The sequence below is a fragment of the Dendrobium catenatum genome, unplaced genomic scaffold, assembly GCF_001605985.2.
Source record: "Dendrobium catenatum unplaced genomic scaffold, ASM160598v2 fragScaff_scaffold_737, whole genome shotgun sequence".
NCBI lineage: Eukaryota > Viridiplantae > Streptophyta > Magnoliopsida > Asparagales > Orchidaceae > Dendrobium > Dendrobium catenatum.
In genome coordinates, this window is record NW_021319199.1 from 366,057 (window position 1) to 389,893 (window position 23,837).

A 23,837-nucleotide genomic window follows, 5' to 3' on the forward strand; every position below is an offset into this window, starting at 1 on the left:
CAGTGTATCCAAGTTAAAATAAAAATGACATACAATCACCAAAAAAACTAGGAAAAGTAGGCAAATTCCTATACATTATCAAATCAACTCAAACACCTCAATCAATAAAAGTAATTGCTTATACTGATGTTTGTTGAAAAATGCCCCATTTATTACAACCCATATTTACAGAAATTAAAAGTGGCCGGGTGTTGACATCGATTTTCATATGAGTGCCTTCGAGGGGCTTCGATCAAGTTAATTGAACCTCATCGAGCCTAATTTGAGCTCAGGCCGAGTTGATTTGAATTGAATTAGACGCGATAAGGTATAATTGAACTTGATTGACTTGATGGAGCCTCGTCAAGTTTGATTCGACTCGAATTAATACCGATTTGGGCCCAATTTCATAAAAAAAATTTAATTGAAATAAATTAGGAAGAAATTTACTCGAGTTAAGTCGAATTGACCCTGATTCAGACTCAAATCAAGCACCTTTTAGCCACATGAATTCGACAATGTTGAGATAGTTGCAATTTAGTTCTTGATTGTTAATATTCTTACAACATTTATATTTTAATGATTCCAAATATTATTATTTTGATTACAATTTCTCCTAACATATTTTAGAATGCATTTTCTTTTGTTGTTTGTGTGCATTAACGTTTCAGGTAAATCATACTCCGGATTGTTGAAGACTTCAAATCAGATCAATTTTGGACTTATTGTAATTGAAGTATATATTTTTTATTTTATTAAATCTGAGAGAGTGTGGTTGTAATTGAGTAACTGTGCACACACACTAGAGGAAAGTTTAAAAACTAAAATTTTTAAACTGATCGTACTGTATGATGCCTTTTCATACGGGACGATCTGATAAGTTATTTTCCTCTGCGAGCATTGAAACGAACAGAAAGAAGAAAATTTTTCTAAGCATGAATCGTACTGTACGATATACCAATCATAAGTACGTCGTCCATGGTACGAATTGGATGGGTCCCTTTTCGTTCAGACGAATCTAAAAAATTTCTGAATTTTTCATACCGTACGATGTCGTCATCGTACGTACACCATCCAGGATACGAATTGGACGAGTCCATTTTCATCCAGACGAACTTGAAAATTTTCTGAATGTATAGTACCGTACGATGTCGTCATCATACGTACATTGTCTAGGGTACAAATTGGATGGGTCTCTTTTCGTCCCGATGAACTTGAAATTTTTTGTAACTGATCATATTGCACGATGTCATCATTATACGTACGCCATACAGGATACGAAATTGTGGGGTCCCTCTTCATCCCGATGAAGATAAAAAATTTTCTAACTGTTCGTGCAGTATAAACTTGGTTCATACTGGATGATCAGCGTGTACGAACTTGTTTTGTACCGATTCACATGAGGTTCATATACAATAGTTTTTAAATTGTTCATACGTACGAACATACGATCGTACTGTATGCTTGTGTACACTAAAAATGGGAAATTTTAGTTTTCTATATAGTTGTTTATATCTTTGATATAAAAAGTCCTCAAAAATTGACGTGAAAAAGTCTTATCTTCATGATTTTTCAAGAGCAATTGAAAGAGAGAGTGTGAGAGAGTGTTTGTGAGAGATTTCTTTTAACTGGAGTGTGAAGTGTTCAAAGGTTACTCAAAGGTAAGTATCTCTTTATAATTTCAGTTATCACTCTTCTTCTTGTCTTTCTAGTTGCTTGTGAGAAGATCTGGTACTCTGCCAACAATTAGAGGGGGTGAAAGGACATCGGTTCTCTGTCGACACTTAGAGAGTGTGAACAAACAACGATTCTCTGTCTACACTTAGAGGGTGTGAAAGGATGACGGTTCTCTAACGCACTGGGGATTGGTGGAAGAGAGGTTTATGTAAAGGCTTCTCCACCTTTGCTTTGAGGGCAAAAGGAGAGTCATTTTGGTAATAGTGGAATACTTGAAGAGGGATTCTTCAAGGAGTTGATATAGGTCATATTTGACCGAACCACTATAAATTTTATGTCTTTTAATTTCCGTATTTATTTACTGCAAGTTATTTGATGTGATTGAAAAGTTCATTTTGAAATTTTAATTAACTTGCTATGAGTTTTAAATACTATTTTATATTTAAAAATATAAGAAAAATTTTAAATTACCAATTCACCCCCTCCTCTTAGTTAGCCTTGGAATAATAGCTTAGGTTTAACAACCTATAAGGAATCAACAAGTAGTAATTTAGCTTGATTTCAAAACTATAAGTTTAGACTAATTTTTTGAAAAATCAGAATGGCCACTTTTGGAAATCGAAACACACCTTAAGGGCATTTGATAACTAGACCTCCATTATTTGATAATATCCCTTTCAATTTTTGGAAAACACGAATGTCTACTTTTCTGCAATCACTTGATTATCGCATGTGAATTTTAGTTCAAGAAGGGTACACTAGGCCTACTAGACTTGTAGATGGCATTAGAGTTGAAACACAATTAAATACTAAATATTTAAACAAATTCTTTTGTGCACCTTTGTTAGAAGATTACATACAGATTTTCACTTGCAAATGTTGAAAGGATATATGGGATAAACTTTGTATTACTTATGAAAGGACCAGTGAACTAATGTAATCTAGATTAATCATCTTGTTACATGAATATGAATTATTTTACATGAAATCAAATGAATCTATTTCTGACATGTATACAAAATTTATTCATATAATCACTTCTTTGCATGCATTAGGTAGGGAACTAACGAATATTGAAATGGTTAATAAAATTCTTTATTGTTTGCATACTACTTATAATGCTAAAATAACTATGATTATAGAGTCTAAGGATTTAAATGTCTACTCTATTGATAATCTTCTTGGATTACTAATTTCTTACGAGCAAGGACTGAGTCAAGGAAAGATTGATGCAGGAGAACAGTGAAAGGAGAAGAACATTACACTTAAAGTGGAGGAATCGGAGAGTGAACAGTCACTACCTGAGGACAAGGATGATATTGCTTAGATGACAAAGGCAATTTAGGAGTTTTCTTAGGAAGCATAGGAGACACCAGCAGTGGAACAAAGGTAAGTTTCAAAAAATAATGTTAAAATTTCTAATGATGTGATTTGTTATGAATGTAGGAAATCTGGACATGTGAAATTTGAGTTCCCCAATCTCAAAGTCACTCCTAGCAAGGAGAAGGTAGAAGAGAAAGCAAATAGAAGGAATGGCAAGAAGAGATTTGAGAGAGCTTTTTGGGTGGACTCGGCTTCATATTTATTAAAAATGGAAAAGCATGAGGAAGTCACCAACCTGTATTTAATGGTAGATGATCTTGATCAGTCAGATCAAGAAGAGATTTGTGACTTAATCTATGTTGAATTATTAGAAGTTTCTAAAAGAATATATGATGCATATAAAAAACATAAGAAAATGCATACTAGACTTAACTAGAATTTTATGAGTTGCAAAAATAGCATGACATCCTTAGGAAAGATCATGTACTGATAGATAACAATCACATGAGCTTACTTGATGAATTCGATGATTTGAATAAAAAGAATAATCTTTTAAAATCATCCTATACTAAATTGAAAAAATAATTTAAGGATTTTAGAGATGAATCTGAGAATAGAGAGCACAATTTAAAATATGATATTAATGTGTTAGAAGATGTAAACATATTTCTTAAGTTGAAAGTGAAAGCTCTTGAGAAAAATAGGAGAGCCCCAACACTTGAAGATTTTATTAATCCTATTTTGAAGTAAAAAATTTTATAACCCACGAAGAGACAGATTTATTATTGAAAATTGAGAAACTCATTTCCTGGAGTTAAATGTTATGCTTATGGGATGATTGGACATATATCACACACTTGTACTTTAGATAGAAAAACTTATTTAGTGTGAAGACCTAAGATTCATAAACTAAGTCATATCATACATGCATCTAGTTTTAATTTGCCAAAAAGAGAACCCAAACTTGTTTGGGTTCCCAAGACTAACATTTGATTGTTTTACAGGAACGCTTTCATACAAGGCCTCGTGAGAGCATTTGGTACCTTTATAGTAGTTGCTCAAAATATATGACTAGAGACACTACACGATTTATAACGATGGAAGCAAGGAATGGAGGTAGGGTTATACTGGGAGATAACATCATTAGGATAGTGTTTGGCATAGGTATGATTGGAAACTTGCAAAATGTTTTTCATAGAGAATGTGTTAGTTGTCAAAGGCTTAAAGCATAATTTATTAAGTATTAGTCAGCTATATGATAAAGGATATAGTGTAAAATTTTTTCCCACTAGTTGCATATTATGCCTTAATAAAAATAATGTTTTGCATCGAATTAGGATAAACAATATTTATATGCTAGATTTGAACTGTATAAAATCTCCTAATACATTTTATTTAAAAATTATTTCTGATCAATCATGGTTATGGCATAGGAAACTCTATCACGCTAGCCTGAAAAATCTTAGAAAAATTATCTAAAAGGATTTGGTTAGAGGTATACCAAAAGTAGACTTTACTAAGGATCACCTTTGCAATGCATGTCAATTAGGAAAACATGTGAAGTCTTCATTTCATTCACATAAGGATCTTAGAACTAGCAGACCTTTTGAGATTTTACATATGAATCTTTTTGGACCGAATATTACTGTAAGTCTAGGAGAGAATGTATATAAATTTGTGATAGTTGATAATTTCTCTAGATTCACGTGGGTTAAATTTTTATTTCATAAGAGTAAATTATTTGAGGAATTTAGAGACTTTTTGACCTAGATTCAAAGAAAATTAGGATGTAAACTTTTAACTATTCAAAGTGATCACAACAGAGATCTTGAAAATGATAAATTTAATGATTTTTATAAGAAAAAAAGAATTGATCATAATTTTTCTACACCTAGGACCCCTCAGTGGAATGGGGTAGTTAAAAGAAAGAATAAAATATTAATTGAAGCCGCCAGAGCCATGTTGGCTGAATATTCACTTCTTAAATATTTTGTAGGCTGAATAGGTTAGTACTGCATGTTATGTTCTGAATATGATGAATATTATATCAAAATTGAACAAAATACCCTATGAGTCTCTTAAGGGGAGAACATCTAATTTGTCACATTTGTATGTTTTTAAAAGAAAGGTGTTCATACATATTAATAGAAAATATTCCTTAGGAAAAATTGATCATAAATCAGATGAAAATTTTTTTTGGATACTCTAGTGTTGGAAAATTGTATATAGTTTTTTAAAAAAACTTTGGTAGTTGAGGAGACCACACATGTTGTATTTGATGAATATGGCATTTTGAATGAGCTAAGTTTAGAAGATGATGATTTAGAAAATAATTCCCAAAGGATTAAAAAGATTCATTAGAAAGAAAATTGAAAAAAGAAAATCCTTTGCCTAGATAATTAAAATTTTTAAAAAACTACCATAAGGATTTGATTTTAGGAGAACCTAGTGAGGGTGCTAGGACTAGGTGTGGATTTAGAAAGAAGTAAATCATTCTGCCTTTATTTCAACAATAGAGCCCACAAATGTAAATCAAGCACTTTCAGATGAATTTTGGATTTTGGCAATGCAAGAAGAATTAAATCAGTTTGTAAGGAATGATATTTGGAAATTGATAGTTAGGCCAAATGAACAAAGTATAGTTGGAACTAAATGGGTTTTTAAAAATAAAATGAATGCCTCGGGAGTTGTTATTAGAAATAAGGCTAGATTAGTGGCTAAGGGGTATAATAATTTGAAGGGATTAATTTTGAGGGGATTTTTTCCCCTGTAGCGAGACTTGAAACAATTAGAGTTTTGTTAGACTTTGCCTATTTTAGAGAATTTAAATTATATCAAATGGATGTTAAAAGTCCTTTTTGAATAGGGTGATTCAAGAGGATGTTTATGTTGAATAACCTCTAAGTTTTGAAAATTTAAAATACCCAAATCATATTTTTAAATTGAAAAAGGCATTATATGGATTAAAACAGACACCTAGGACTTGATATGAGAGGTTAAGCACTTTCCTACTTAAGAGATCTTTTTAAAAAGAAAGTATGGATATCATTATCTTTTTGAAAAAAATAGGAGACATTGTACTCATTGTTCAAATTTATGTTGATGATATCATTTTTGGATTTTCAAATAAAAATCTTTGTGTGACTTTTCTAAAAAAATGAGTAGTGAATTTGAGATGAGCCTAATATGAGATCTTAGTTATTTTTTAGGTTTTAGCATTAAGCAAATTGAGAGGGAATATTTCTTAGTCAGTCGAAGTATGTTAAGGATATCTTCAAGAAGTATGACATGAATAATGCTAAACCAGTTAGTACACCTATGAGTTCCTCGGTTTAGTTGGATAAGGACCCAAAGGAAAATATGTTGATAAAAAAAATTAGAAGAATTATTGAATATTTACTTTATTTGACAACTAGCAGACCCGACATAATATTTAGTATTTATTTGTGTGCTAGATTTCAATCTGATCCAAAAAAAAGTCACATTCGACAGCAGTTAAAAAGGATTTTGAGTTGTCTCTTGGGAACTCAGAACTTAGAGATTTGGTATCCTAAGTTTAGCTCTTCATTTGAAATTGTTGGATATTCAGATTCATATTTTGAAGGTTGTAGGGTTGATCTAAAGAGTACATCTGGAACTTATTAATTTATATGAAATTCCTTAGTTTCTTGATCCAGAAGAAAGTAGAATTATGTAGCCCTATCTACTGCTGAAGCTGTATATATTGCCTTAGGAAGTTGTGTGGCACAATTTCTTTTGTTGAAATAAAAGTTGATTAATTTAGAATTTACAATAAGCACAATTCTAATTTATTGTGATAATATTAGTACCATTTGCATTTCAAAAAATCTTATTCAATATTCTAAGACCAAACATATAGACATAAGGCATTATTTCATTAGGGATCATGTATTAAAAAAAGAAATTGAATTGAACCATGTTTCAACTGAAAATCAACTTGCAAATATTTTTACAAAACAACTAGCCTTTGATACTTTTAGCACATTAAGAACAAGGCTAGGTGTGATTGATCTTAATGCTTAAATAAAATTAACTGCAAACTTGATATGTGTTGAATGTGTATTTTTTATTTTTGGTTTTCAATGTTTTTTTGTTTGTGTGAGTGTTCTCAATTTTTTGTTTTTGTTTTTATTTTATGTTTTTGTGTGTTTTAGACATGTATCACATATTAAAATTTCCGTTCCTGATCATTTGTGCTGAATTTTTTAAGTGTTATATTCGTAATGTACGAAATCATTTTTGTCCCGTACAAATTCTGTAGTATGTCAATAGTTGTTTTAGACTGGATGCGTAAGTTTTTGTTTTTTTTCTAAACTAGATCGTACTGTATGATACTTGTATCATCCCGTACGATATTATTTCATTTGTCTGTACGCATGTAGATGGTTATCAGGTTTGAATCAGTTATTATAATTGATCGTACGTAGAAAATTGTGTTTCGTATGTACGAACCACATTTTATTCTGTGTAGGGGACGAACCTAACCATGATTAAAATGATCTTAAATAATTGATAGTCCCGGACGAACACATGTTTGTCTATACGATCGTCTGGTTAAAAAGCCTATACGAAAGGATGTTTCGTAACTTGCGTGATTATGAAAGTCATTTCGTTTTGGACTTTATCGTTTGTCTATACAAAAATATTTTTTCATGTACGAACTATTGTTCGTATTGTAGGAATTAATTTTCGTGCGTACGAAGGGTCATTTTTCTTTAAATAAGAGGGCTTTAAAATTCATTTTCATTCACTTCAAACTCCCTCCTTGAATCATTCTCATCCTAGAAATTGCCAGCTCTAGCAAGCACAGTAGAGTTTCCAAGGGGTCATCGTCCAAGGGTGGAGACGAAGAATTTCTTTCTAAAGCAAATGAGGATTCCTAATACAGGTTTATCGTCACAAAGATCACTCCTTATAAACTTTTAATACAAGAATACATCCACTTTCAAGTCATGCCACTTTTTGCCTCAACTAGTTTACCTTCATTTTGACTCTGATCCATGCATACCACAAAGAGACCTTTCACTATTTTTTTTTTTGGAAAATATGAGTTTCAATGAGGATGATAATAGGATAAGATCATATGTCCAAAATAAAAGGGTATATATCACTAAGGAAGATCTAGAAACTTATCTACATCTAAGGACTCAAGGAATTAGAGCACACACTATGACCTCCAAATCCGACTTTGATTGGTTTGAAATAAACAAAACTCTTAGAGTGTTTCTCAAGTTGGTCACTTTGCTAGGGTCTATACTTTAAATAAAAAAATAAGGACAATTTAGTATGTCCTTGGAACTTCAATTATTCTTAATTCTGGTGATCATATAAACATTACTCCTCTTCTGTCCACTATTACGTATCTAATCATAATTAGACAACCAATAGATGAAGTCCAACTCATTCTAGATTACATTCATAACCTTTCTAAAATTTGGTTTATTTCTCATAAGAGGAATAAAAATATTGCTTTAGGGCATATAGTGACCTATATCTTAGAAAAGAAGTACAATATTGTTCATCCTGAGGTTCCACATGAAATGCCAATCTACTTCACTGATGCCTCCTTTCGATCACATTTCGGGAGGAGTGAGGATACTAGTAAAGATACTAAGGGAGAAGGGGGAGCACCTGCACCTGCTCATGGACCTGACTTTCAGGAGATGGTATAGCGCTTTGACTGGTTAGAGTGTCATTTTGATCAATGTTTTGATCAAATTTAGACTCACCTAAACTAGTAGGATGTATAGTACCAACAAGATATGGGTTGGATATGAGGTCAGTTTGACTCAGTGAACACCAATATAGCTATGATGAATAGCTATTTCTCTATCTTCAACTAGCCTCCTCCAGACTAGGGACTCTTAGAGTTTTAGATACTTCTTGCGTGATGTCTTTGCCAGTTCTCTTCAGATGCTATGATTTCAATGCTTTGTGTACTTGTTAGTGTTTAGTTTTTATATTGATGTTATGTTGATGTTAAGTTGTTCTCTTCTTATGAAATTGATATCAATCGAGCTTCAATGTATCTGATTTCTAATTGATATAAAAAAATGTCTTATTTTGATTAATTATTTTTGTTCATTATTTGAAATATAAGTTTGCCTATATGATAATCTTATCTTAATTGATCTAAAAAGTGTTATAAATAACCTACAAAATAAAATTAATTTCATTATGAAATCTAATTGTTCAAAAATTCAAGTTAACTTATAACTAGATTATGTTAAGGATATCAATCTCATGTTCTTTTAGGCAAACATAATTTTAAATATTATTATTGCAATTTTGTTGTCTTATTATTTTTTATTTCTTTTTTTTTTTCAGTATAATTATCTTTGTAATTAAAGAAATTTGATTTTTTAGATTATTGATTTGAAAAGATCAATTTTTAAATATGCACAAAATTAGCTCAAATACAAAAAAGATGCACAAAGTGTGCCACAACTATTTGAAAAGATATGCAAAGTTGCCAATGAATTTGTTCTTTTCTTTATCATTTAATATTTATTTCAAATCAATCTAATATTCAAATAGAGTTTATTTTGAAAATTGAAATGAACTAATCTTTATTTCGTCACTCTCGCAATAATGTTTCTTATCTAAATTATCTATGATGCTTCATGATCTTGATAAATTTTTCTTATATAAGTTATGTTTTAATTTAAATGTTTTGAATCCTTCTTTTTCATCTAATACTAATTAACTTTTCTATTGCAATTCTATTTTCATCTCTTTTAAGTTCAATTACTAAGGTTTATCATATGACCTCTTTCATTTTAACCTTCTTTTTCTCTTTTTGTTGTTGTCAAAAGGGGAGTTAATGTTATTTTTGTTTTTGTTTTTTTTTGTGTTTTTATGTGGGGTGCTTGTTATGTTTGTGTTTTAATTTTTTTTTTGCTTTAGGATTTAGGTTTTTGGTTTTGTTTTATTTTTGTATTTAAAAAAAAAATATAATAAAAAAATTTTTGTGTTCTTCAAGAAGCTTCCTTATATTCACATGTTTATTCCTTTAGGGGAAGCTAAGTAAAAATTTAGGGTATATACATTCACTCAAACAATAATTATTTTGCCATCATTAAAAAAAAGATGATTGTTGAGATAGTTGTAATTTAGTTCTTGATTATTAATATTCTTGTAACATGTATATTTTTTATGATTCTAAATATTAATATTTTGATTATAATTTCTCCTAACATATTTTGGAATGCATTTTCTTTTGTTGTTTGTGTATATTAACGTTTTAGGTAAATCATACTCCAGATTATTGAAGACTTCAAATCAGACCAGTTTATGACTTATTATAGTTGAAGTCTGTATTTTTTATTTTATTGAGCCTGAGAGAGTGTGATTGTAATTGAGTAACTACGCACACACACATTGGGGGAGAGTTTAAAATCTAAAATTTTTAAACTGATCGTACTGTACGATGTCTTTTTGTACGGGACGATCTGATCAGTTATTTTCCCCTGCGAGCATTAAAACGAACAGAAAGAAGAAAAATTTTCTATGTATGGATCGTACTATACGATATACCAATCATACGTATGCCGTTCAGGATACGAATTGGACATGTCCCTTTCATCCAAACGAACCTAAAAATTTTTTGAATGGTTTGTGCTGTACAATGTCATCATCATACGTACGCCGTTTAGGGTACAAATTGGACAGGTCCATTTTTGTCCAAACGAGCTTGAAAATTTTTTGAATAGATCGTACTGTACTATGTCGTCATCATACGTATGTTGTCCAGGGTACGAATTGGATGGGTCCCTTTTTGTCCCGATGAACTTGAAAATTATTGTAACTGATCGTACCGTACGATGTCATCATCATACATACGCCATACAGGGTACAAAATTTTAGGGTCCCTCTTCATCCCGATGAAGAAAAAAATTTTCTAACTATTTGTAAAGTATGAACTTGGTTCGTACTGGATGATTAGCGCATACTTGTTTCGTACCGATTCACATAAGGTTCATACGCAACAGTTTTTGAATTGTTCATACGTATGAACATACGATCGTACTGTACGATGGTGTACACTCAAAATAGAAAATTTTAATTTTCTGGACAGTTTTTTCTGTTTTGAATAAAAAGGTTCTCAAAAACTGACGTTAAAAAGTCTTGCCTTTGTGATTTTTCAAGGGCATTGTAAAGAGGGAGTATTTGAGAGAGATTTCTTGCAAGTGGTGTGTGAAGGGTTCATAAAGTTACTCAAAGGTAATGATCTCTTTTTGATTTTAGTTATCACTCTTCTTCTTGTCTTTCTAGTTGCTCGTGAGAGGATCTTTGAAGAAGATCTGGTACTTTGCCAACACTTGGATGATGTAAAATGACGTCGATTCTTTTCTGACAATTGGAGAGTGTGAACTGCCGATTGTTCTTTGTCGACACTTGGAGGGTGTGAAAGGATAGTAGTTCTGTCCTGACACTTGGAGAGTGTGAACAGAAGACAGTTCTTTGCCTACACTTGGAGGGTGTGAAAGGATGACAGTTCTCTGCCGCACTAGGGATCGGTGGAAGATAGGTTTATGTAAAGGCTTCTCCGCCTTACTGTGAGGGCAAAAGGAGAGTCGCTTTGGTAATACTATAATACCTGAAGAGGTAGTCTTCAGAGAGTGGATGTATGTCGTGTTTGACCAAACCATTATGAATTTTTATGTCTTTTAATTTTCACATTTATTTATTGCAAGTAATTTGCTGTGGTTGAAAAGTTCGTTTTGAAATTTTAATTAACTTGATATGAGTTTTAAAAATAGTTTTCTATTTAAAAATCTAAAAGAATTTTTAAATTACCAATTCACCACCCCCTCTTAGTTAGCCTTGGGACAATAGCTTAGGTTTAACAACCTATAAGGAATCAACAGATGGTTCTGATCACCACTTTTTGTAATTATTATCACGACTTATCCCCACCTACCTCGCCTTTGATTTCAGTGGCTTCGGCAGAAATCCCTCGTATAAAATCTTATCTCCACAGAGTATGGAGGTGAGTAATCACTTTAGTTCTTGAGTGCTCTAACGTTCGCACAAGTAGACAATCTCCCCTTGATTGGAGCTCATTTGAACCCCCCTCTATTGGCATGCGAGAGACTCCCGAACTCCTTCCCCCTCTCAGTCTCTTTAGTTTTTTTATGAAACTCCCCTTCTTATCCCGTCTTGCTCTATCGTTTGCACAACCCTCGCCAACCCACCTCTAAGCTGCCGCCCCTCCTCTACTTGTAAGGTGAGCTCCCACTTCTTCTTCTTCTTCTTCTTCTGATTATTTCTATTCTTCTTCTTCTTCTTCTTCTTCTTCTACTTCCTCTTCTCCTTCTTCTTCTTCTGCTACTCCTTCTTCTTCTTCCTTTCCTTCGTCTTCTTCTTTGTTCTCTTCTTCTTCTTTTATTTTTTCCCCATTTCTTCTCCCTTCTTTTTCCTCCTTCCATACTAGCTTTTCTTGCTCATCCTTCTCAACTTAATTTAAGGCCTCATAGATGTTAATGGCAAGCCATATGGATATAAGATGGATTTCATTTAGTCAAAATTGAAGGAGTAGATGGAATTATTACTATGCATATGCCCTTATATTGCTAGTTATTTCGTTTCTTGATGAATACACTCATCTCTCATATTGGACCTTATGATAACTTATGGCAATCATCTTGCAAGTGAAATCGACTTTGTCTCGTGTGTGTGTGTGTGTGTGTGTGTGTGTGTGTGTGTGTGTGTGTGTGTGTGTGTGTGTGTGTGTGTGTGTGTGTGTGTGTGTGTGTGTGTGTGTGTGTGTGTGTGTGTGTGTGTGTGTGTGTGTGTGTGTGTGTGTGTGTGTGTGTGTGTGTGTGTGGTAAGTTTTCTTAATTAGTTATAACAAATGAAATTGATGAGTATACTTGGTAACTTCGATTAAACACCATCTCATGCTTTGTAAATGCATTTGATATTAAGGTTTTGCATCGCCTTTCCTTATCTTGATTGTGATGTTAGAAATGATTCATTTGCTAAATCTCTCCATGCTTCAAATATTTTGATATTTACTTGAGAGTATAATTTCCCTACCTTTTTTTTAGAAATGGAATCTCAAACATGGTTTGTTCTTTTTCTTCAAAGCTCGTCAATGACTCTCAAAAGCAAGCATCATTTTTTTTCTAAAAGTTTTAAGCATAAAAATTTGAGACCCTCTTTTCTTTACAAAGCATAGATTTCTTGTGAATGACACGTTGAAGTCCATTTTACATCCTTACATCTTGAGGCATGAATGAATAAAGCATGGTTAGTAGAGCTTTGTACTTAATGCCATGAGCTAATTTGAAGGAATGTAGCTGATATCAATTGAAATACTTTTGCAAATGCTATATGATTGTTATTAAAGCAAGCTTACGAACTTGGGTTAAAAGTGTGTTTGGAATTTTTGATAGCCTATAGTGGGGAAATTAGAGGCTTGTTGGAAAGAAATTGTGCATCTCATGTCTTCAATCAATGTTGTGTTGTGATGATGGCATGCTCTCTTCTCTTGAGTTTTGGAAGCAAAGCAATGACATAAGAATTCCTTTCTCTTTTCTGAATATATTTGGCATAAGTGTTGAGTTTGCAAGGTCTTGTGTTTTGGGATTTTACTCTTGTACATTCATGTATGGCATAAAATAAGGTTGGGTGATTACATAAGTGGCCTCACTAACTTCTCTCATATGGGCATATGTCTCTCTTGTTTATGATTACATTCATCCTTTTGATGCTATTTGGGCATTTAGTTTTTATTGTATTTGGAGAAGTTTGGAGTTCATGAGTATGTTTCACTTTCATATGTATGAATAGCAATGATGATTTATGCACTTTGGTTGAAGGTGATATCATGTTATTACAAGTGGGTTATCTTCCGTTAGCATTTGAGACAATACGTGTTAATGGATTTCAATACTTCTATTAAGTTTGTATTGAAGAAGTTGAGCAATCCTTTTCTCTTCTTTTCCTACAAGTTATTATTTGTTGCAAAATGAAAGTGTTTTGGATGCAAAGTGTCATGGATCATTTCATGATTAAGGGTTTTTGCGGACGATTTTACATCTGAAAGCATTATGAGTTACTTGATATTGGAAGGTTTCATGAGTTCCTATATTGCTGAAAGCTTTACCAAAAGTTTTGCAAGTTATTTTGCGTTGAGAAGTTTTATGAAATGCTTCATAGGAGAAGGTTTTATGAGTTGTATTTGTTGGAAAAGCTTTGTGAATATTTTACGACAAAAAGCTTCATGAATTTTCCTTGTTGGAGAATTTTCATGAATTTACCCCACGTCAAAGGGACTTATTATTTGTTTTCCGCCAGGAAAGGTCATATTGGATTTCATATGGTAAGGTTTTATGTGTCGCTTTGTTTGAAAGGTCCTAAAAATTGTTTTAGGGATTAGGAATTTTATGAGTGGCTCGGCACTTGGGGGGATTTGGTGTTGGAAGTTTCTTTGAGTTTTCATTGAATGAAATGAATTTTCATGGGTGAATTTCCTTTCTCTTATTCACATTTGATTTTAAAGATGATCTTAAAAAATGTGAGTTGAAAGCATGTGTGGGTTTAGAGTGGAAGAAATTGTTCAAAGTTTTGGGTTTCGGGATTTAGTTCTTCTTTGCTATTTTGAATTTTATGTGGGAAGTGGTGTGAGTGATTGTATTGAATATTTCAAGTGCTTTCTTGAAAAGTCAAAAAATAAATAGCATCAAAATTTCTTCCTCCTTATTCACGTTTGGCTTAAGTGTTGAATTGGAGCTAAGGATGTGTTGAAGGCATGTTTGGCTGTGAAAATGACATGCCTAACAATGAAATGCTTACATGTTTTTTCTCGAAATTGGTTTCTTTCCTTTCGTGCTTGATTGGAGCTGTATGTGAAAATAATGTCGGTAATTATATCAATATATTTCTTGAGATTTGGAGTATGAATTGGCATGAAGCTTCTTTTTGTTGTGATTGCATATTTTGGAGAAGGTGTTTTGTATTCTCTTATGTGATGTGTTGATTTTTTGCAGAGAAGAATGTGTGGAGTTGTTTCTTTGCATAGTTAGAGGTGAACAATCATTTGAAATGTTTCTTATGAGCTTTTGATTAGAGTGTGAGATATGTTGGAAACTTGAGTTTGTTGGATGATTATTGAGAGGTGTTTTGAAATAAATGCATATATCTCTTTCTCTCCCTTTCTCTCTACCTCTCTCCCTTCTTCTACTACTTCTTTTCTACTTGTACTTTCAGATGAAATATGGTAAAAATGCTTATAAAGTGGGAAGATTCAAAAGGCAAGTGGCTCAATTGGTATCCAAGCCCAACAAAAAGGGTACGCTAGTATTTTAATTGTATTTTATTCTAATTAGTTTCATGTTAATTACTATTCTGCTCTAAAACTACCCTTGTTTGCTTTTCTGTGTTTTGTGAGGTGCTTTTGGAGACCAAAGGGGAAGGAGCATTGGAGCACTAGACGAATGAACATGGACAATTGGATCTGAGTATCAATTACCCCCATTCATTCTGGTGGGGGCGCTAAGGGCAGAACCACCAGGTCATAGTGGCCGGTGCTGTAAGTCTTCTTAAAACTTAAAAAGCCTTTTAGGGAGCCTTTTAGTGTGTACGTCCCCCAACCCTTTAAGAACTTATAGAAACTTCATTTATAACTAGGATTTCTTTTTTTATTTTAGATCCCCGAACTTATTGACACATGTGTGTATGTTCAAAGAATTATAAATGAACATCCTTTTATCCCCTATAACACTAGTGATAACTAAGAACAAAAACTAAGGACTGGTCTTATATAATATAAACTTAGGATGCATGTTCCTCTTAGGATAGAAACTTTAAAACAAAAAAAACTTAGTGACACATTTTTCTATGATTAGTGTTTCTTTATCTATTAATAACTAATCAATAAAAATCGGTAATACTCCAAGTCAAAATGCTATAAAACACTTAACTCTTAAACAAATTATAATTAATATGCACAACAACTAAAATGCAAAACTTAAACATAAACTTAAACTAAAGCTAATTAATCTATTAATCACTCACGTAACAAAACCAAACTTAAAAGATGGATAAAATCAAGAGAGAAAACCTAAAATAAAATTCATTAAAGTAAAAGACTTCTAAAACCCAAACTTTAATCAAATCCTCTCATAATTAATTACTTACCTAGTCTAAAACACCTCTAACATTGAATGCAAATGAATAATAACATAACTAAGTAAGCAACATAAGAAACTTATTAAGAGGCTTAATCATAACTCCAAAAACTTTAGAATTCAACAACTCACCTACAATTTAATCAAATCCTTAATCTATCCTCTAAAATCAATTAACAACCCCCTTAATTATTAATAATCACTTAATTTATCTTTCTTTTTAATTTACGACCAACTAAATTAACTTAACAAAATTGGTTACTACTTGGTACCTAAGCCTACGAGGATATTAAGTTAGCCCCAAAGATGGTGAAATAAACCTCATGACGTCGGTGAGCAACAAAGATAGTAATCAACTAAACACAAAAATAAAACTCTTAAAATTAATCTTAAGATAATAATACTTAAACGTAAATAAAAATTTTCCTTTTGGCCTTTAACAAATCAAATCACAAATAACTTGAACAAATTACCTTATATAGGACATACCTAAAACCATACTGCCTACTACATACACCTAGACTTACTTGTTAGTATGCGACTTGTAGCTTTAGGTTAGGCTAATATTTTCTTTCTTCCTATCTATGTGATGTGGCACTTTGCATGTGAAACATGTGCTATTTGTATTGTTATTTGTTTTACCTTTCCATGATGTTTTCTGTGATGATTACTAGTTCTTTTCTATACTGTGTTGTGAACGGTAGACTACCCATAGGTTAGGAATGATTTTGATACTTACAATATTTTTTGTATAAGTGGTCGTGCATACACAACGCTAAAGGGGGCTAAAAATAAATTAAAAAAATTGTATATATATATAACTACTACATGTGCTTCAACTATTTAGCCCTTAAATAAATAAGAGCACGGCCAAGTGCAGCTGATTTGAGCATGTTATTTTCATATTTATAACTGCTTGGGATATTTGATTATAACTGCTTAGGATAACCCTACAGGTGAGTCTAGATTTTTCTTTTTATAATTCTGATGTAATTCATTTAATGTATAGAGTTATAAAAAGTCTATAAAATGGGGCATTTTAAGATAACAAAAAAAGATAAAAAATGCCTCATTTTAAGACTTATGTCGTTCTATAGGATTAGAATCCAAGTTATTGTCGGTGGAGCATGGCCACCACTACTTTTCTATACTCTGGGATGTATATTATATGACACTTGTCATTATCTTTGGACACTCTTTTATATGATTTTACTGTGATGATTATTTACTTTATTTGCGCAGTAAAACCGGTATGTTTTTCATAGGTTTCTTTCTTGCATGTGCATGTGCCTGAATTAAAATTTTTCTACTTGTAATTAAAATCAAAATTTTAGAAATTAAATAGTATAGACACATAACGCTCTAAGAAATAGTTAGAATCATTTGGGGTCGCTTGCATATTAATATATCATCTCTTTCTTGTTTAGACACTTCCCCACCTACAGATAGAGTCTGGATAATCTGGCCTATGATGATGAAGTGCCGGACCTAGGAAAGCTTAGTCTTTCTAAAAAAATTATTTTTACAAGCCTTATTAAAATTTCAAGTATATTTAATTTAGAGACTTTGACCAGCATGCATTATATTAGAAATTAACTAAAATTAAAATTTAATTGTATTAGTTTTAGGAGCATAACACCATTCATAAGTGCAGGGCCACTTAGAAACTTCTCTAGATGTCTGCCTCAAATTCCAAAAACTTACCCACCCATTTATCTTTCATAAAGACCGGACAACATGGATTTTATACGACTAGGTGGTTTTAGCTAGCTTTCTTTTTAGATAAGATATAAGTCCATATTGTATTAGTTAGGTCATGGATGTTAGTATTATATGTACAATGCTACCTCCCTTATTGATTTAGGATAAAAGACTAGTGGTATGAGTGTACCACTATACGCCTTATCGGTGGGTAGGCCTTCTATTCTTCAGAGGCTATAAACCTCACCCATCTGCATCACATGGATGACACTACCTCTATCTTTCTCTCATGTATACTTGAATGCAATTATCTTTTCTTTTTTTCCAGTTTCCCTTTTTCAGATCGACTAGGTGATGATATTGAGCCACGTATGTTAATTAAACCAAATTGAGCTTATCTTCCCCTTTGATTAAGAAAGCCTAGAAAATCCCCTATGTACTAAACCCATTTGATAAAATAATATAACATCCTTAATCAAGAGTTTTTTTAATACGAGAATTAAGATGTAATTAACCACAGGGGCCTCCGCTAGTGGGAAGCCGATCCCCCATCAAATAAACTCTATTTGAGCTAATATATAGAATAGGGGAAATCTCATGACTCTTGGGTTATACATATTATTATCCATTTAGGTGTGTAGGCAAAAGACTGTATATTTTATAATTAATCATATGTATAATCCTATCTACACTCCCATTGGTGTGCTTGCATAGAATATAAAGGCCTACGATCATTTTATTCTATAGGATAGTGCGATCATACCCTTTATATTATGTTCCCCATAAGTAGAATCCTTTCAGAGACCCACCCCGGGCACCACTAATCATAAAACTGAATTATAATCCTAAGATAAATGCAAGTGACTTTGAGTGGGATACTCTCTTGTCTTTAATTCCTCGATCTTCTCCTCTTCGGACTCCTTAGATTCGTCATAGCTGGATACCCAAATAGAAAAGAACACCCCCCCCTAAGGGAGAGGTTATTATTTTCCCCTTTGGGTATTGAAATGGTCCAAATTTGGGCTTCCAAATGGAAAAGGACTATCCCCCTAAGGGGTATCCTTTCCTCATTGGAATCCAACTTTGATACATGTATTCCAACTCAAAGACACTTTCACAACTCAATACTTTAAATAAATTACAAAAAATAAAAAAATCTAGACTCTCTTGCAAGGTTATCCTAAGTATTTAAATAAAATAAATCACACCCTAAGTGAAAATTCAAGGAGGTTATTAAACCATAAGGAATCATCCCAAGGCACACTGATATAGAAGTAATACTATCACTTAATATAGAAGCTAGTACACTTATCAAAAGTTATAAAGATTATAATAATAGTATAATCAATACAACATAATATCAATCGTAGATTTTTAAGCAAGCAGTTATATCCAAAAATATAATGAATAAAAATAAAGTGCAGAAAGTAAAAATTAGAATGAGCACACCAAGTTTGTAGTGGTTAGGTCAAACCATGACCTACATCTGTTGCAAATCTATTTTTTCATGGCTTATGTTTTGATGATTGACAAACACTATATCTTTTGGACTACTTGTTGCTTCTAACTTTTCAGGAAATTGAAGATCGGACGATCAAGAAGGAGCCAAGTTCAGGATTGTGTAGGTTTAGGGTTGAGTCAGTCTGTACTTTTGATTTGGTCAAACCATGACCTACATCTGTTGCAAATCTATTTTTTCATGGCTTATGTTTTGATGATTGACAAACACTATATCTTTTGGACTACTTGTTGCTTCTAACTTTTCAGGAAATTGAAGATCGGACGATCAAGAAGGAGCCAAGTTCAGGATTGTGTAGGTTTAGGGTTGAGTCAGTCTGTACTTTTGATTTTTACCTTTTGAGTCTACTTGTAATGATAAAAGAGACTGATGTTAAGTAACCCTTCACACACACTTGAGGGGCTTAAAATTTTTGTTTTTACCCACATCGGCCAGGCCGATTTTTATATCATCCGGGACGATCAGCTTAAAACAGAAAGTCTAAGTAAGGATTCTTAATTAAGGCAGCCGTCATTAACATATCGGCCTGGACGATACATGTATCGGCCAGGACGATAAGCTCAAAATAGAAAGAAGTAGCCGCCATAGTCAATTAAGGTATACTGTATTTTTAAATTATCGGCTAAGACGATCCACGTATTGGCCTGGACGAAATTACCAAATTATGCCTTAATTGATCAGAAAATCAAGGGAGTAATTAAGGATGATTGATACGATAATATCGTCTACGATCGGCCAGGACGATCCATTCAAAAACCTTAAGTTACTTCAGGACGATAAATATCGGCCAACTCGTATTCAGGGCTATTGTCAGGATGATTTTCCTCTGATTTGAATTAATCGGCCAGGACGATCGTGAGATCGGCCTGGACGATCAAGCCAATTTTCAATCGTCCAGCTTTGTATCTAGGGCAATGCTCTGGCTGATCTTCTGAGTTTTGTACTGATCGGCCAGGCCGATGTCCAGATCGGCCGGGACGATAAAGTCATATTTCGACAACTTGGAATTAATGAGTCTTTTAAGCTCATATATATTAAGAGCTCTGTTCAAATTTTTAAAAAACCTTTTCTGCTGCCTTGGACCTGAGAGACACTTGAGGAGAGAAAGAGAAGAGAGGAGAGAGAGAGCATCTTGTGAGGGGGCTTGTGAGGGATTCACAAGGGTTGCTTCAAGGATCTTCTGCTATCTCTTCGTCTAGAGTTTCTCTCCGTGGAAGGGTGGGTAGAGTAAGGAGTTTGCTTTTGGTTTTGGTTCTCTGGCAGCTTAGGAGAAGCAAAAGGAGGTAGTTCTCTGCCTTGCCGGGGTGGCAAAAAGGAGGTTCTTGTAAGGGCTTCTCGCCTAGCCGTGGGGCTAAAGGAGAGTCACGTTTGTGTAGTGCAATACTTGGAGGGTGCCTCCAAGGAGTGGACGTAGGTCGAGTCGACCGAACCACTATAAATTTCTGTGTTCTTTTCTTTTCGCGCTTTTAAAATTCCACTTTATTTCTGTGTGTGATTTGGTTTATGCAATTTCCTTTCTTTGTGAAAAGAGTTTTTAAAATACCAATTCACCCCCCCCCCTTTGGTTAGCTTGGAGCTAAGTTCATAGGCTTAAACATCCTAACGAACTTTCAAGTGTATCAGGCGGTCTCGTAAAATTAAGTGAAAACTTTTTGAATTTTGATCCATGGCTAACATTGGGAATCGCTAACACACGGAAGGGTATCCAATTACCCGACCTCCCCTGTTCGATAACCTACCTTTGATTTTGGAAAACTCCATGTCAACATTTTTTACAAACTACTGATTATTTTCGATGTGGATGCTTATTCAGAAGGTTTTTCTCCACCTTGTCATGAAATCAATGGTGTTAAACTGAGTGCTTTTACTCAATGAAACTTTTGATGAACGAGATTTAGCTAATTAAAGCGAAAGTCTGAACTATTTTTCTGTTGCTTTGAAATTCTTAGGATTCATGCGGGTTCAACTTGCCAAATTGATAAGAAATTTGGGATAAATTGTGCAATCACCTATGAAGGTACCATGAAGTTAAACATCCGTTTAAACATTCTCCTGATGACTACGAACATTTTTCGTAGAACATCATGAATCGATTTCGACATGTACGACTAGTTTACTCAGATTTTGTTCTCATTGCATGTATAGGAAAGAGGCTTTCGAACTATTGAAAAAGTTAACAAGATTTTGAGATGCTTGCGTTCGCTTTATGAGCAAAAATTACTGTCATTACTGAATCTAAAGATTTGAACCCTTATCTATTGATAACTTACTTGCTCACTCATTGCTGTACGAGCAAGGGGTGAATCAAAAAATATTGATGCAGGTGAAAGAACAAGGAGAAAACAATTGCACTGAAGGCACAGCAAATGGATCTGATCTTCCGGGTCTGAAGTGATGAAATTCCTTCATCACAAGGCAATTCAAAATTTCTAAGGAAGAAACAAAAGCATCATCAAAGTTAGGAAAAGGTAAGGATCATAAACATATTAAGGATCTTCTTGAGTTGTTTGTTTTGACATGCAGGAAGCCTGAATTAAGAGGATGTACACTTCAAGATCATTAAGCAAGAAAAGGAAAAGGTGAGGAGAAGCCAGTGAGGAAGGAAGAAGAAATCCGAAGAGTTTTTTTGGAGAATCTGGTACTGATTCTCTTGAGACTGAACCGAGGAAGAGACTACGACTGTGTTTCATGGGAGAGAATCAAAGTGATGAGGAAGAGGTATGTAACCAACCTATGATGAATTGTTTTAAAATTTGTGAAAATACCATGCATCATTCACAAAACTAAGAAGACTCATGCTAGCCTAAAATGAGACATTCAAATCTACAAAAAGAGCATGAAGTCTTTCTCAAAATTATTGCAACGATTGATTCAAATCACATGCTCTTTTGATGAATTTGATGAGTTGAAACAAAGATTTGGAATTAATTGAGTGAACATAATGCATTAAAAGCTTCACAACACCTCACTTAAGGTTGATTCTTAAGAAATCTACAAAGAGAATGAGAAAATTTGAGGATTGAGAATGATGCATTAAAAAGAACTAACTTGAGGATTCAAAATGATTTTTGATACCATATAAGAGAAAATCGGATGACTTCACACTTTTTGATCTTAAGCCAGAAACCAGGAAGAGGTATAATAATTCAAACGATCTTAAGAAACCCTTTTCCCTAGAGTTAGATGGCTTCTCTTGTTGGCATGCTAGGACACATCTCACCACCTGCATCGTGTCACTATAGTTACGTATTGGGTGTGAGAGACCTAAGATCGATGAATTCACAGCATATCATAACCTGCATTGATATTCTACTTTTCCTAAGAAGGATCCCAATGTTTGGCGTTCCCTAATCGGACTGTTGTTGAGTTTAACAGGAGTGCTCTCAAAAGCACGCTCGTGGGAGCATAGGATACGAACTGGACATAGAGGCTTGCAGCTCAAAAATCGCTTAAATTGCAGGCTTTATCACGTGCTTGAAGATTCTTATTTTTTTGTGTTATCTTTTTATTTTGTTTGTAATGTAGTTTTTGATGTTTGCTTTGTGTTGTTTTAGGTTGGTTTTTTTTATCTTTTTTGGTTATTTTATTTTTAATGTTTTGTTTTCAATGTTGTTTTGTAATTTGAGCTTCCATATGATGAATTAGTCTTTAGCTTTTTAGATTTGGTTTTGGAGTTAGTGTTTAGCTTTTTCTAAATTGGTTAAAAAGGGAGTATATCTGTTGAGTGTTTTCCCTCTTCTGATTTGTTTAGTGGTATGATTTTTCTTCTCTAAACAAAAGTCTAACTCAGTTTTACCAATGGGCTTTTTATTTAAGATCTAGTTCTTGTCTTGCTACATTAATTTAGTCTATAGCGTTAATAGCCAAAGTTCTTAGATTATCTTTCAAGTTTTTCTTGAAATCTTTGTATGTCATGTTTAATCAATGATTTTGATTTTGTGTTGTGGATTGTTCTTCCTATGTTAGAGAGAGAGCTTCTTATTCTCTAAATTTGGGAAGATACTCACAAAACTAATTTTTTTAAGGGTATGATTAAAGAGTTTATAGCCTGTAAGAGTTTAAAAAGGAAGATGGCCAATGAAGCCAAATGAAAGAAAGCTATATACACAAAAGATGTATCAAAGAATCAAAAAGATGCTCAAAGAGCCAATCAAAATGATAAGATGCATATAAATGAAGGCCCACTAATGCAACTATCCCTCTCTTTGGTAAAAACAATTGGTTAAATATTAGAAAACTCATTGATTATCTGCATGCATTCAAAGACTTGATTTCAATTTCCTATGTATGTGGAAAAAAAAATTACTTTGGTTTATTAATTAATGAGATTTTTCTTTATAAAAGTTTGAATGGATCTTTTATCTATTTAGTGATTCCTGAGTAGAATTTCTATTTTCCAAGAATTTTGTACCGCTGAAGGATGTCCGATTTGGGTTAACAGAATCAGATGTTCTACCTTCTCTGAGGTTGGGATTTTGGTT